Raw genomic sequence first — 13,861 nt, 5'->3', positions numbered from 1 at the left:
TTATATTTGGGCATGGGCTTAGTGATTTTGTTGCATGTGAATTAGCCCTTGGGCTTCTTTATGTATTTTTCATTTAGATAAGAAGAATTTATCTAAGCTTTTGGTTAACGCAACTCCTAGTTTTGTAAAAGGAAAAGCCCATGCATAAGCATGTATCCATTTTTGGCAAGTGGACTATTTTTATGAATAAAGCATAAATACCCAAGAAGTGGGAGGATGTCGACACTTCTTGGGGGGGATATTGGACCCAACATTGTGTACAAGGTGATGTCTACTCTATTTTCTTGTTTTTGTTTCAATTTATTCTCATCTTATCTGTTTGATTGCAATTCTATGGTTTAGTCTTGTGTATTTGTGAGTTTTGTATTATTCTTCAATAAGTATTACAAGATCTTGTGTGAGTGGTATAGTGGTATTAGAGCCTTGGGGTACTTTGATTGGGGTACAACATGTGTGGCATTGATGTAGAGGCAGATACTTACTTTGCTCACCTACATTACTGTAGCCGAGCTATTACCAGGGCGGAGGTGGCGATTTGTATGTGTAGACGGGTGGAGGGGAGGCGGAGGGAGGTGGTGGTGACTTGTAAGCGTAAGGAGGCGGGGGGGAAGACGAAGGCGGTGGGGGAGATTTGTAAACGTAAGGAGGGGGTGGTGATTTGTAGAGGTATGGTGGCGGCGGAGAGGGAGATGGAGGTGGTGGAGACTTGTAGTGGTAAGGAGGAGGAGGGCAGGGAGATGGTGGCGGAGGTGATTTGTAAATGTCTGGGGGAGGAGGAGATGTCGACGGAGGAGGCGGCGAGCTATAGACGTAAGGAGGTGGCGGAGATGGCGATGGGGGCGGTGGTGACTTGTACACGTAGGGAGGTGGCGGAGAAGGAGAAGGCGAAGGAGGGGACTTGTAAACGTAAGGAGGAGGAGGAGACGGCGAGGGTGGCGGAGGCGACTTGTAAACATACGGAGGAGGAGGAGGAGGGGATGGAGAGGGTGGCGGAGGAGATTTGTAGATGTAGGGAGGTGGGGGCGAGGGAGAGGGAGGTGGAGGAGGGGGTGACTTGTACGAGTAAGGGGGATGAGGCAGCCAGGAGGTGTAAGCGTCAGCGGAGGGAGCGATTAGGAGAAGCGTCATGAAGCTAAGCAGGGGCGGAAGCAGCAATGCAGCAGCAGCTTCCATCTTCATCTTCTTCTTGGAAGGGGCAGTGCTATAGAATTGGCAATGGGGGTACGTAATGCGAAGCGAAGCTTTTATAGGGAGAGAGGGACATGTTGGCTCCTGTGTGATTCTGGAGCTCGCCCCGATCAACCCATCGATCACCGCCCGCGAGTGAAAGCTCAATTGGCAGAAAGTCTTTGGGGAAGAAAAGGACCTTTTCAAACTCTTATAACAAAGTCACAAACATGTCGAGTGTACCAGGCCTTTGAGTAGCTCCCATATACACATGCGCATTGACAAGTTATCATATGCTGATGAATCGTGGGTTGAAATGGCCTCCACTGTGAACGACTCATGATGCATGAGAACTGTTCGCAATGACATGGTCAACCTATCACGAATATCTCTTTCATGGAGGATTAACAAAAAGCGAGCCTGATAATTTGTCGGTGTGTTAGGCGACGTCCACAATCCTTTAGTCTAGTTTCATTTTCACGTCGAAGCTTTCCCCATCATTAGGGTATAAGGGCCAATACATGGAGAAACAGCATTTGCCCCTTCTCAATACCTTATTTTCATCAAATTTATAACCTAAGTATAAGTGCATTTTTGCCTCTTTGCTACAACACGTTAGTGATTGCACTTCTTGTCATTGCACAAGTGCAACCTTGACTTATGTGCCCCTTCACTTTTGTTGTGAGAAAATTTAAAGCGTCTTTGTTGTTTAAAAGGGGGTAGGCAATGTTTAAAGAACATGGTGTGCAATGTACCCAGAGGTTGTCTTTTAACTTTGTACTAGACGTGTATATTGCCTTCATAAATAAAGATAATGCACTTTCGTTAAATCTCGTCACTTGAAATGAGGTTATGGAAATGCTGCTTTTCTACATGACTTGTTTGCAAGTGTGCAAGCATTAAATTATGCATAATGTATAACCATGCAAGACATGCTAAGTACTACCTTTCTTTGTTTTTCAAGAAATTTTGATACATACATACACACACACACACACACATGTATACAAAGGGTGAAAGCATGAAAAGGTTGTACATACTATTGTCCAAGGGCGTACTATACTATTTGTATATATATATATATATATATATATAAAAGGGTCATGGGACTATTTTATAGTTTTTTTAAAAAGACTATGTTTATAACTTTTTGGCTAGATTAATCATATATCAATCTAATTTGTGAAAACTTCAAAGCTTTGTACTCATACTTCGTTCATATGTATGCGCGGAGAGGTACTTTAATGTGTGAGACCATCCATGCTTCATTTTTTGCTCCCTCCACCCAATCATAGATCATACACAGCATTTACAGGTTGGCAGGCTCCAAGGTTCCAAGTTTGGTTCTCTCTCTCTCTCTCTCTCTCTCTCTCTCTCTCTCTCGACTTGTCCATCTGTCCTTTTGTGGTTAATTAGGGATGCCTAATTACCACTATGTTTGTAACATGGCACTTGGGTGATTCCAAATATTCGATGTGTAAGACATATAAAATTAGGGATGGATGGAACTAAGTGTTGGATTTAATGCTTTTGTGCTATCATGTAACTTTAGCATGTGTTGCTAATGTGAATGTGTTTGAATAGATAACCTATGTAGGCTAGTGAGATTGACGGGCTTTGTGCTCGTAAGCCGCTGTGGTTGGGATGTGTGGCGGTAATATGGCATGACTAATTACCAGGAAGGTCTTTCTCATTTTTGGTAATTGGCCATACTATAGTATCTACTCTATCATAGTTGGCTACCCACTTTTGTTATATTTGGGCATAGGCTTAGTGATTTTGTTGCATGTGAATTAGCCCTTGGGCTTCTTTATGTGTTTTTCATTTAGTGGTTAGATAAGAAGAATTTATCTTAGCTTTTGGTTAACGCAACTCCTAGTTTTGTAAAAGGGAAAGCCCATGCATAAGCATGTATCCATTTTTGGCATGCGGGCTATTTTTATGAATAAAACATAAATACCACCTCTCCCTTTTGACACAAAGAATGTCTCTTTGGCAGAACAAGGAAGAACACTTCATCCAGTTTAAAGGTCCCCTACTTCCAAAAGCGTTTGTCTATTCAAGAAATGATAGCCCCTTACCGATCCCTCGATTCAAAGTTGTTAAGCCCCCACTTTATAACAAGGTCAACAAAAGGTGGAATCTAAGTTAGAATAGGACCCAGTGGAAATATAGATTTGCCAACATATGGTCCAAAATCATACCAACAAAATTCCCGCGCTTAATGTGGCTTATTCTACATCGGGCTCTTTAGACCAACGCTCGTGCATGCAAACTTGGAATAGGCAATGGTATCTACTCAAGGTGTAATAGTTCTTTGGAATCTATCCCCCATCTCTTCATTTCTTGCCCTACTTTTGAGCCTCTTAAATCAGTGTGCCTATCTTATCCATCCCCATGATCTTAACTCGAAAGAGATCTTGCTCAGAGAAGCCTTTGGTTGCTCAACCACATTATGGAACATTATCAGATCTAGTTTTTTATGGAAGGTATGTGGATTGGTAGAAATATGCATGTTCTTCAAAATAAGCAATTCAACAATGTGTAGGGTTTGAAAAGCTCTTTGGGTTTATAGATGCGAAGTACTCTAAAGGACACCAAGGAACTGCTGATTGCAAAGATTGAAGAACTCAAAGATAGTTGGATGACGAAAATGGATGCAGATATGATAAACCTCATTGATGAGGTTAGAAAACTTGAAATTCAGTTAGAGTACAAGAAAAGAGAAGCCATAGCTACCTCTAGTAGGAATCATTAATGGACCTTGTTGAGGTTCAAGCGGTTATTCTATAGGGTATGTTGAAGCTAAGCTTCTTCATATAAAATCATTTTGAATAAGTTTCTTTTATTCTCGATAATACATATTTCAAGTTTGCCTTTAAGAAAACATCTTTTTTTTCCGTAGTAATTGGTGCCTCCCAATTCTCTAGACATCTTAATCATCACAAATTTCTCCATCACATCATTGTGAATAGCTTGAAAATGCTTCCATCAATCTTTTTGATGGTTCAATCCCGAAGTCGTTTCTCTAATGTAAGTAGGGTGGGTTCCAAGTACGTCTCACTAATAAGGGATATTGTTTTATACTTACAAGTTTGTGTGTGTGTGTGTGTTTTTTTTTTGTATTGGCTTTGAAGTTTGGAGGCAGATGACGGAGGAACTCGTAAAGTTTATTCCATGTGAATTTTTGGTGTAGAAAATAAAAGTTGTAGATATGGTTGTGCCACTATATTGGAAGTTATATTTTTTGAAGAGAGAGAGAGAGAGAGAGAGAGAGAGAGAGAGAGAGAGGGGAGACCAAGTAGTATAAAGCATGCACTCTAAACCATAAAAGTATCAATTTAACGACTCAAACCACGTCGCCCGGTCGCGGTCGCACCTGTGTTCAATGGAGGTCACTCGCAGTCGCACCTGCTTTCAACGAAGGCCGCGGGAGTGCTCTGTCTAGAGCAGATTAAGGTCATAGCTCTTTTCTTTTTTGAAGCGAAAATAGAAAATATCTTTTCAGTTAATAAAATGTCACAGTGCAGTAAAGATCAATTTTATTGAGATGAAGTGGGGTGCTGATAGCGATGCTAGATCAGTAAGTTGGATTTTGTAGCCATTGATGGGTAACCACTAGCTGGTTGATGTCTCGACCAGCGTAGTACTAAGCAGAACAAATGCGCAAAGAACCTATCCGATCTGCAAGCAATTCGACGTAGAGTTGATCCGATCTGCAATTAGAACCTTGCTATCCAATGTGCAAGCAATCATGTAGAGTTGATCAGTATAACTTTGTATTATTAAGCAAGATAGCATTGCACCATTAAGAACAAATTAGCACTCAAATAAACACAAAGCAAACTAGCAACCTTTATCTTCATCACAAGAGATTAATGATTAAGACCAGCTCTGTGACGATGCTCATACAACACGTGTGGCATTGATGTAGAGGCAGATACTTACTTTGCTCACCTACATTATTGTAGCCGAGCTATTACCAGGGCGGAGGTGGCGATTTGTATGTGTAGACGGGTGGAGGGGAGGCGGAGGGAGGTGGTGGTGACTTGTAAGCGTAAGGAGGCGGGGGGGAGGGCGAAGGCGGTGGGGGAGATTTGTAAACGTAAGGAGGGGGTGGTGATTTGTAGAGGTATGGTGGCGGCGGAGAGGGAGATGGAGGTGGTGGAGACTTGTAGTGGTAAGGAGGAGGAGGGCAGGGAGATGGTGGCGGAGGTGATTTGTAAATGTATGGGGGAGGAGGAGATGGCGACGGAGGAGGCGGCGAGCTATAGACGTAAGGAGGTGGCGGAGATGGCGATGGGGGCGGTGGTGACTTGTACACGTAGGGAGGTGGCGGAGAAGGAGAAGGCGGAGGAGGGGACTTGTAAACGTAAGGAGGAGGAGGAGACGGCGAGGGTGGCGGAGGCGACTTGTAAACATACGGAGGAGGAGGAGGAGGAGGGGATGGAGAGGGTGGCGGAGGAGATTTGTAGATGTAGGGAGGTGGGGGCGAGGGAGAGGGAGGTGGAGGAGGGGGTGACTTGTACGAGTAAGGGGGATGAGGCAGCCAGGAGGTGTAAGCGTCAGCGGAGGGAGCGATTAGGAGAAGCGTCATGAAGCTAAGCAGGGGCGGAAGCAGCAATGCAGCAGCAGCTTCCATCTTCATCTTCTTCTTGGAAGGGGCCATGTTTCTAGTGCTGTAGAATTGGCAATGGGGGTAGCTAATGCGAAGCGAAGCTTTTATAGGGAGAGAGGGACATGTTGGCTCCTGTGTGATTCTGGAGGTCGCCCCGATCAACCCATCGATCACCGCCAGCGAGTGAAAGCTCAATTGGCAGTGAAAGTCTTTGGGGAAGAAAAGGACCTTTTCAAACTCTTATAACAAAGTCACAAACACATACTTCTTCCCAATCTTCGCCCATGTCGAGTGATCATGATATTTTGCATTATCTGTACCAGGCCTTTGATGTCAGTCAACCTCAGAGTAGCTCCCATATACACATGCGCATTGACAAGTTATCATGCTGATGAATCGTGGGTTGAAATGGCCTCATGTTCGCAAACAATGACATGGTCAACCTATCACGAATATCTCTTTCATGGAGGATTAACAAAACGCGAATTAGTCGGTGTGTTAGGCGACGTCCATAGTTGGCAATCAATCCTTTAGTTTAGTTTCATTTTCACGTCGAAGCTTTCCCCATCATTAGGGTATAAGGGCCAATACATGGAGAAACAGCATTAGCCCCTTCTCAATACCTTATTTTCATCGAATTTATAACCTAAGTATAAGTGCATTTTTGCCTCTTTGCTCCACAACACGTTAGTGATTTTGACATCATTTAATTAAAACCACCTCTAAGAAATCAAAATCACCCCTCTTCTTTCCAAAACCACTCGAATCACCAAGTTGAGGAGATCAAAGCTCTATTTTATGATTTGCTAAGCTCCTTGGACATTCAAAACCCATAATCAACTGTGGGAAATTGGCCATAAATCAATTGAGTGAAAAGCGCATATTGCAGGAAAAAAAATTAGTAGATTAAAAGCTTTAATCAAGGGGGAAAATCAAGAATTGGATTTTATTTTCTTTTCTCTCCACCTTCTCCGTAGCGGGCATTTCAGCAAGACGGGTGCGACAATTTAGCTTTTTCCACGAGGTGGCGAATTTTGAATTTCAGCGCAGCGATACTTTTCTTTTTTCTTTTTTCTTTTTCCATTGTTGCATGTTTGTTTTGGCGTGAAAAGGATTGATTTTTAAGCTTTCTTATGAAGCTTTATTTGTTTCGGGAGTTTTAGAGTGCCTTATTCGCTGCGTGCTTAACCGCTAAGAAGCTTGTCTAAAAAGAGATTTGTAGTAAAGCTTTGCTTAAAGCTTTTTTTTTATTAAAAAAAAAAGCTTTAATGTTTAGAGTTAAATAGAAAAAGAAGAAGAAGAAGAAGAAGAAGAGCAGCAATGGTGGATGGGCTGTTTTAAGTAGACTCTATTTCAAAGCTTTAATAAGCTTTATATACCTTCTAAGAGGATTTACAAATGTTTGAGATTTCTGAGCTGATTGACTTAAACGCTGAAGTTTATAGAATCCTTTTGCAAAATTTTCCTTTTAAACCCTTCCAAATTTCTTTTGTATTGGGAAATTGAAACTTTGTTCTTACACAAAATTAGTAGAAGTGTGCATAGACTTATATTAAAATTATCTAGAGACCATAGTTTCTTATAGATACATGCACATGCTTAAATATTTATGCATAGAATTTCAGACTAGATTAGTGTAGGTTTTTATTTTCTTTAAGGTCATAGTTTAATATAGCCTTAGTTAGGTTTATAAGAATTCATAAATAAATAACCTTAATTAGGTTATGTTTATAAGTTGAAATTATATTTATAGTCTTAGTTTAAAGTTTTCAAATGCAAGGTTGGAGTCATTAAAAGAGGAGGCATTCAAAGATACTTCATAGCTTAGTTATATATATATATATATGCTAGACTCAAGCAACCTTAGTCCTTAAGTACTCAAGCACTTGAGCACACTGATTTATGTCTGGTATGAAGGTTTTACTTAGAGGCCCCCATAAGACAATCTCAATAAAAAGTAGAATAACTCATGAAATTAAGGATTTGATCCTTGCTTATTCTCTTTGCTTATAAAAATGTGGGCTCACATGAAATCCTTATTGGCTATAAGACCTAGTCTTTCCCGACCAATGTCTTATGACCTTATCTCATCAATGTACAGAATTTTCAAATTTAAGTGGCAAAAGAAAGAGTTTAAGTTAAATTATGTCCTTATTTAGTCAAAGTTGTATATGTAATATTTTAAAAGGTATGAGAATATTGTCTTGATTTTCCACCGAAAAAAAACACTTTTTTTTACAAGCTAATTTGCCAGGACTTTGAGATGAAGCTTCTTTTACTTTGGCTCAGACTTTATATCAACAACAATGGCCAATTAGTCTTCAATCCAACCACTCCTTTTTGGCTATAGAGACACATCAAAACCACACATTTATCTCTTGTGGGACTTCTTGAATATGCAAAATTGCCCATCATGCTATTGTTATGGCTCACCCTAACCCTCCTTTAAACACATCGAACAAGAGATTACCTGGTGAACCGCAACTGTCATCATGAGGATCTTTCCAATGGCTGAACTTGTAACCGTTGAGGTCTCCAAGCTCTATAACTCCTTGAGAAGCAATTGCACTGCGCCTCCCACACGAGCATTTGAAATGTGCAATGTAAAATGAATGGGTTATTTGGTTGAGTGTGTGAAAGAACCCTAGAGGTGCAAGATATTGTGGCAAGATAAGAATGCACATGTAAGATTGAATGGTGTGTGAGTGTTGACCAAAAGAGTGGAAAAGGAGTTGCCACATGGATGATGATGTGTAAAGTGGGATAAGGCTAGAAGGCCTATATCATTGTATGGTTCATTTGTGATATGCAATAGAATTGAGTGTTGAGTGTGCAATCTCCCTCTCTCTCTCATGGAGGTTTTAGTATGGTTTAATTCACCTTAATTATGTTGCTTAATCTATATCCTTCACCATGATCAATCCCATTTTTGGATTGTTAACATGGTATCAGAGTTTGGGTAGGCTCTTGGTGGTCATGTAGAATATTTATGTATAGTTTTTCTTGGTTATGAGTTCTTTGATTAAGCATTATTTTTAGTTATTATGAAAAAAAAAATATACACACTTATATTATCATTTGGATTTGCATTTGTGAGGATGTGAGAGAGATTTGGAGCTACCATTCTCAAGTTTGAGAGGAGATTTGCAAAAAGGAGGTTAGCTACCCAAGAGAGTTGAAAATGGGAGTTTTACAAGCCTGCTCATTATCAAAGAAGCTAAAAATGAAGATTTCAGCAAGTAGGAAGGCTATGGAGTCTTTGTTTGTCAACAAGGAAGTTGCCAAGGAGACAAAGGTGTCTCAAGGTTGGTTTTGTGAGTTTTGCCTCATGAAATTTTAAAGAAGGGTTTCTAATTTATGCTATGAGAAGATCCCATGGTTCTTCGTCTCGCAAATAGACAAAGAGCATGTGAAGGTGCACATGCTTGTCCAAGGGGCAAGTAGTTATGGGCTGAGATTGTAGCTCATGTTGAGCTCACCGGAAGGGGTTGAGCTTGGTAATTTGCTTATGAAAGGTGGGTGAAGTTTGGTGGAGGCCATTAACGGCTTTCATAATTGATTTTGCACCAAAGGCTTGAAAGCCTTCAGAGAGAGCATCCTTGAAGAATGCTTGTTAAGGATAGAACAAGAAGATTTCAGAACTCACAGAGATGTCCATATTGCTGGTCAAAAAGACCTCAAAAGGGAGGTGAAGAGGTCAAAAGAAAACCAACCTACACAAGAGCTCAAAAAGATCTCACTCGGTAGCCAAGTAAATGGCTACAAGAACCTCGTGGAAAGGATATTGTGGAGGATGTGGTTTGCAACTAAAGTAGCTACATAATACAAAGCTTGACAAGGTGAAACTCAGTACGGCCATCTAAGTGATGGAGTCATATGCATGCAGAAAGAAGATACCAATTTACACTGAGGAGTTGCCTATGAGATTAATCATGGAAGCTCACAATGGCTATACTGATGGCTATCAAAATCGCAGAGATGGAAGGTTACAAAGAAGCATAAAGCAACGAATGTAAGTCTTTCGAAAGTAACTAATTGAAACAGTTTTAGAAGGCAGCAAAGGTGCTACTATAACGTAGCAGTAGTGTTGAGTCTTTATAAGCAAGAACGGCCATGGCAATGGCTGAAATGAAGTTTGCACGGATGGAAAGCACCACGGGCTTGAATGAATAGACCTTAAAAGGATGCAGTTGAAGTGGAATGTTATATGCACATTATGTGTGCATATACTAGGAGGCTAACCCACATTAGGCTTGTGAGCATGAGAGCATAGGGCATGGGGCACACTCAAGGGAGGCTTAGGCGAGTGAAAAGATTGGGAAGAAGTATGTGTTTGTGACTTTGTTATAAGAGTTTGAAAAGGTCCTTTTCTTCCCCAAAGACTTTCACTGCCAATTGAGCTTTCACTCGCTGGCGGTGATCGATGGGTTGATCGGGGCGACCTCCAGAATCACACAGGAGCCAACATGTCCCTCTCTCCCTATAAAAGCTTCGCTTCGCATTAGCTACCCCCATTGCCAATTCTACAGCACTAGAAACATGGCCCCTTCCAAGAAGAAGATGAAGATGGAAGCTGCTGCTGCATTGCTGCTTCCGCCCCTGCTTAGCTTCATGACGCTTCTCCTAATCGCTCCCTCCGCTGACGCTTACACCTCCTGGCTGCCTCATCCCCCTTACTCGTACAAGTCACCCCCTCCTCCACCTCCCTCTCCCTCGCCCCCACCTCCCTACATCTACAAATCTCCTCCGCCACCCTCTCCATCCCCTCCTCCTCCTCCTCCTCCGTATGTTTACAAGTCGCCTTCGCCACCCTCGCCGTCTCCTCCTCCTCCTTATGTTTACAAGTCCCCTCCTCCGCCTTCTCCTTCTCCGCCACCTCCCTACGTGTACAAGTCACCACCGCCCCCATCGCCATCTCCGCCACCTCCTTACGTCTATAGCTCGCCGCCTCCTCCGTCGCCATCTCCTCCTCCCCCATACATTTACAAATCACCTCCGCCACCATCTCCCTGCCCTCCTCCTCCTTACCACTACAAGTCTCCACCACCTCCATCTCCCTCTCCGCCGCCACCATACCTCTACAAATCACCACCCCCTCCTTACGTTTACAAATCTCCCCCACCGCCTTCGCCCTCCCCCCCGCCTCCTTACGCTTACAAGTCACCACCACCTCCCTCCGCCTCCCCTCCACCCGTCTACACATACAAATCGCCACCTCCGCCCTGGTAATAGCTCGGCTACAGTAATGTACGTGAGCAAAGTAAGTATCTGCCTCTACATCAATGCCACACGTGTTGTATGAGCATCGTCACAGAGCTGGTCTTAATCATTAATCTCTTGTGATGAAGATAAAGGTTGCTAGTTTGCTTTGTGTTTATTTGAGTGCTAATTTGTTCTTAATGGTGCAATGCTATCTTGCTTAATAATACAAAGTTATACTGATCAACTCTACATGATTGCTTGCACATTGGATAGCGAGGTTCTTATTGCAGATCGGATCAACTCTACGTCGAATTGCTTGCAGATCGGATAGGTTCTTTGCGCATTTGTTCTGCTTGGTACTACGCTGGTCGAGACATCAACCAGCTAGTGGTTACCCTAATTATCATCAATGGCTACAAAATCCAACTTACTGATCTGGCATCGCTATCAGCACCCCACTCCATCTCAATAAAATTGATCTTTACTGCACTGTGACATTTTATTAAGTGAAAAGATATTTTCTATTTCCGCTTCGAAACCCATTCGTGATTACCTTGAACCACTTCACATCAAAGATAAACAACTCAAAACTTCTGAAGCCAACCTTTAATATATCTTGAATGGTTCCAAAGTAATCAAGCATTCCAGTAATTGTGTTATCATCACTTGCACTTGCACGACTTTCTTGAACAAACTGTGTTGTGACACCACAATCAAAGGTTGCTCTTATATGTAGCTCATTAAATACAAATCATTATGCATTACACAAAGCATTATGTAAACCATAAAATAGGGCTTCTTTTCCCCAGCCGTGGGAGATTTTAAAAATAACATTTAAAGCGTCAAACGGGCTTCTTTTTCCCAGCCGTTGAGGGAGACTTTAAAAATATTAAAAAAAGCGTCAAACGGGCTTCTTTTCCCTAGCCGTTGAGGGAGATTTTAAAAATAACTTATACATTAGCTTATCTTCTCTCCCTATAAAATTAAGAAGGTAATTAGAACAAGGATGGAGAGAGAAGCTATCTCTATTCCTAAATAGCTATTTATAAAGGCCTTATGCAAAAATCTATATGCATAGATTCTGTAAATAGAGTTTACACATTGAGCTCTACGCATAGAAGCCTACACCTAAAGCTGAACGCATAGAGTCTTATGCATAAATCCTATGCATAATGATCTATACATAAGCTTATGTGTAATTCTCTATACATAAGTCTTATGCAAGCTTTATGAATAAGGTTTATGCAATCGTATGCATAGTAAGGCTTGCAAGCCTTAAGTATAAGCTTGCATAATAAGGCTGCATGACTTATGCATAAGCTCTATGCATAAGCCATATGCATGTCTTATGCATAAGCTCTATGCATGTCTTATGCATAATCTCTATGCATAAGCCATATGCATAAGTCTTATGCAGCATAAGCTCTATGCAAGACTTATGCATACGCTCTATGCATAAGCCATATGCATAAGTCTTATGTATAAGCTCTATGCATAAGTCTTATGCATAAGCTCTATGCAAGACTTATGCATAAGCTCTATGCATAAGCCATATGCATAAGTCTTATGCATAAGCTCTATGCTATAAGCCTTATGCACTATGCTAACCCTTAATCCCATCACCCAATGGTGTAATAAACATGATCTTGTCTTACATGGATAAGAGATCTTACCTTGATAATATATATAAACTCTATGAATAAAGAGAATACCTTATGCATAGAAAAACAGAGCATAAGAAATATATGTTATATGTATAAGAGAGTATAAACATTCAAAAAGCTTATGCTCTCCATCCATGCAAGGCACTCTACATCAAAAAAAGCTTTATGCATAAAAATATAACGCATGTGAAGCCTTATGCATAAAGCTCATCCATAAGATTTATACATAAAACATTATGTATTAAGCTTTATGCATAGATCTTAATTCATGCATTCAACTAGATTCATATAGCTCTATGCATAAACTCTATGTATAGAGCTTGCATAAGCTTACAACCCCTATGTATAGAGCTTTCATAATCTTACAACCTCTATGTATAAAGCCTATACATAGAGCATATGCATTAAGCTTTTACAAGAAGGCTATGCATAGAGCTTTCAACAAGAAGGCTTTGCAAGCTCTATGTACAATGTCCATGCAAGCTTTCAAGAAACCTATGCATAGAGATTTTATAAGCTTGCAAACTCTATGCATAAAGCCTATGCATAGAGCTTATGCATAGAGATTTCACAAGCTCGCAAGCTCTATGAATAGAGCTTATGCATAAAGCTTGCAAGAAGGCTATGCATAGAGATTGCAAGCTTATGATAGGTTTTATGCATAGATCTTGAATTAATCCTATGTATAAGCTTGCAAGAACCCTAAACTAACCCTAAACCATAAAACAGGGATGCAATAATATGTAGAAAAAAGCATAAACAAGGAAAATCGAAAGAGGGTCTACCTCTTTTTTGCGAAGCTGAAGGAGAGGATTGGTGAAAGAGCTGCAAAATAAAATATTAAACAAAATAATTAGTAAATTAAACATAAGAATAAGAACTAATATAAAGTAATACAAAACCCTAAAATCTCTATGCATGCATTAGGAGATCTATGCATACATAGAGAGCTCTCAACATGCATACATAGAGAGCTCTCAACATGCATAGAGAGCCAAAAAAAACACAAAATCCTAAACGTCCTATATCCTAAATTAAAAAGCAAAAGCAAGAGCATATTAGTAAAAGTGGAGAAGGAAAAGAGGAGAAAAGAGGAAAGAAGGAGAAAAGAGGAGAGAGGAGAAAAGAGGAGAAGAGGAGAAGAGGAGAAGAGGAGAAAAGAGGAAACGCATACCTTCTCTGCAACGCCGCGGAAAACAGAGAAAATACG

This window comes from Cibotium barometz, chromosome 63 (genome assembly GCF_041138505.1).
Source record: "Cibotium barometz isolate CiBa-2024 chromosome 63, ASM4113850v1, whole genome shotgun sequence".
NCBI lineage: Eukaryota > Viridiplantae > Streptophyta > Polypodiopsida > Cyatheales > Cibotiaceae > Cibotium > Cibotium barometz.
The sequence above is the reverse complement of the archived record's forward strand: the minus strand, read 5'-3'. Positions refer to the sequence as shown.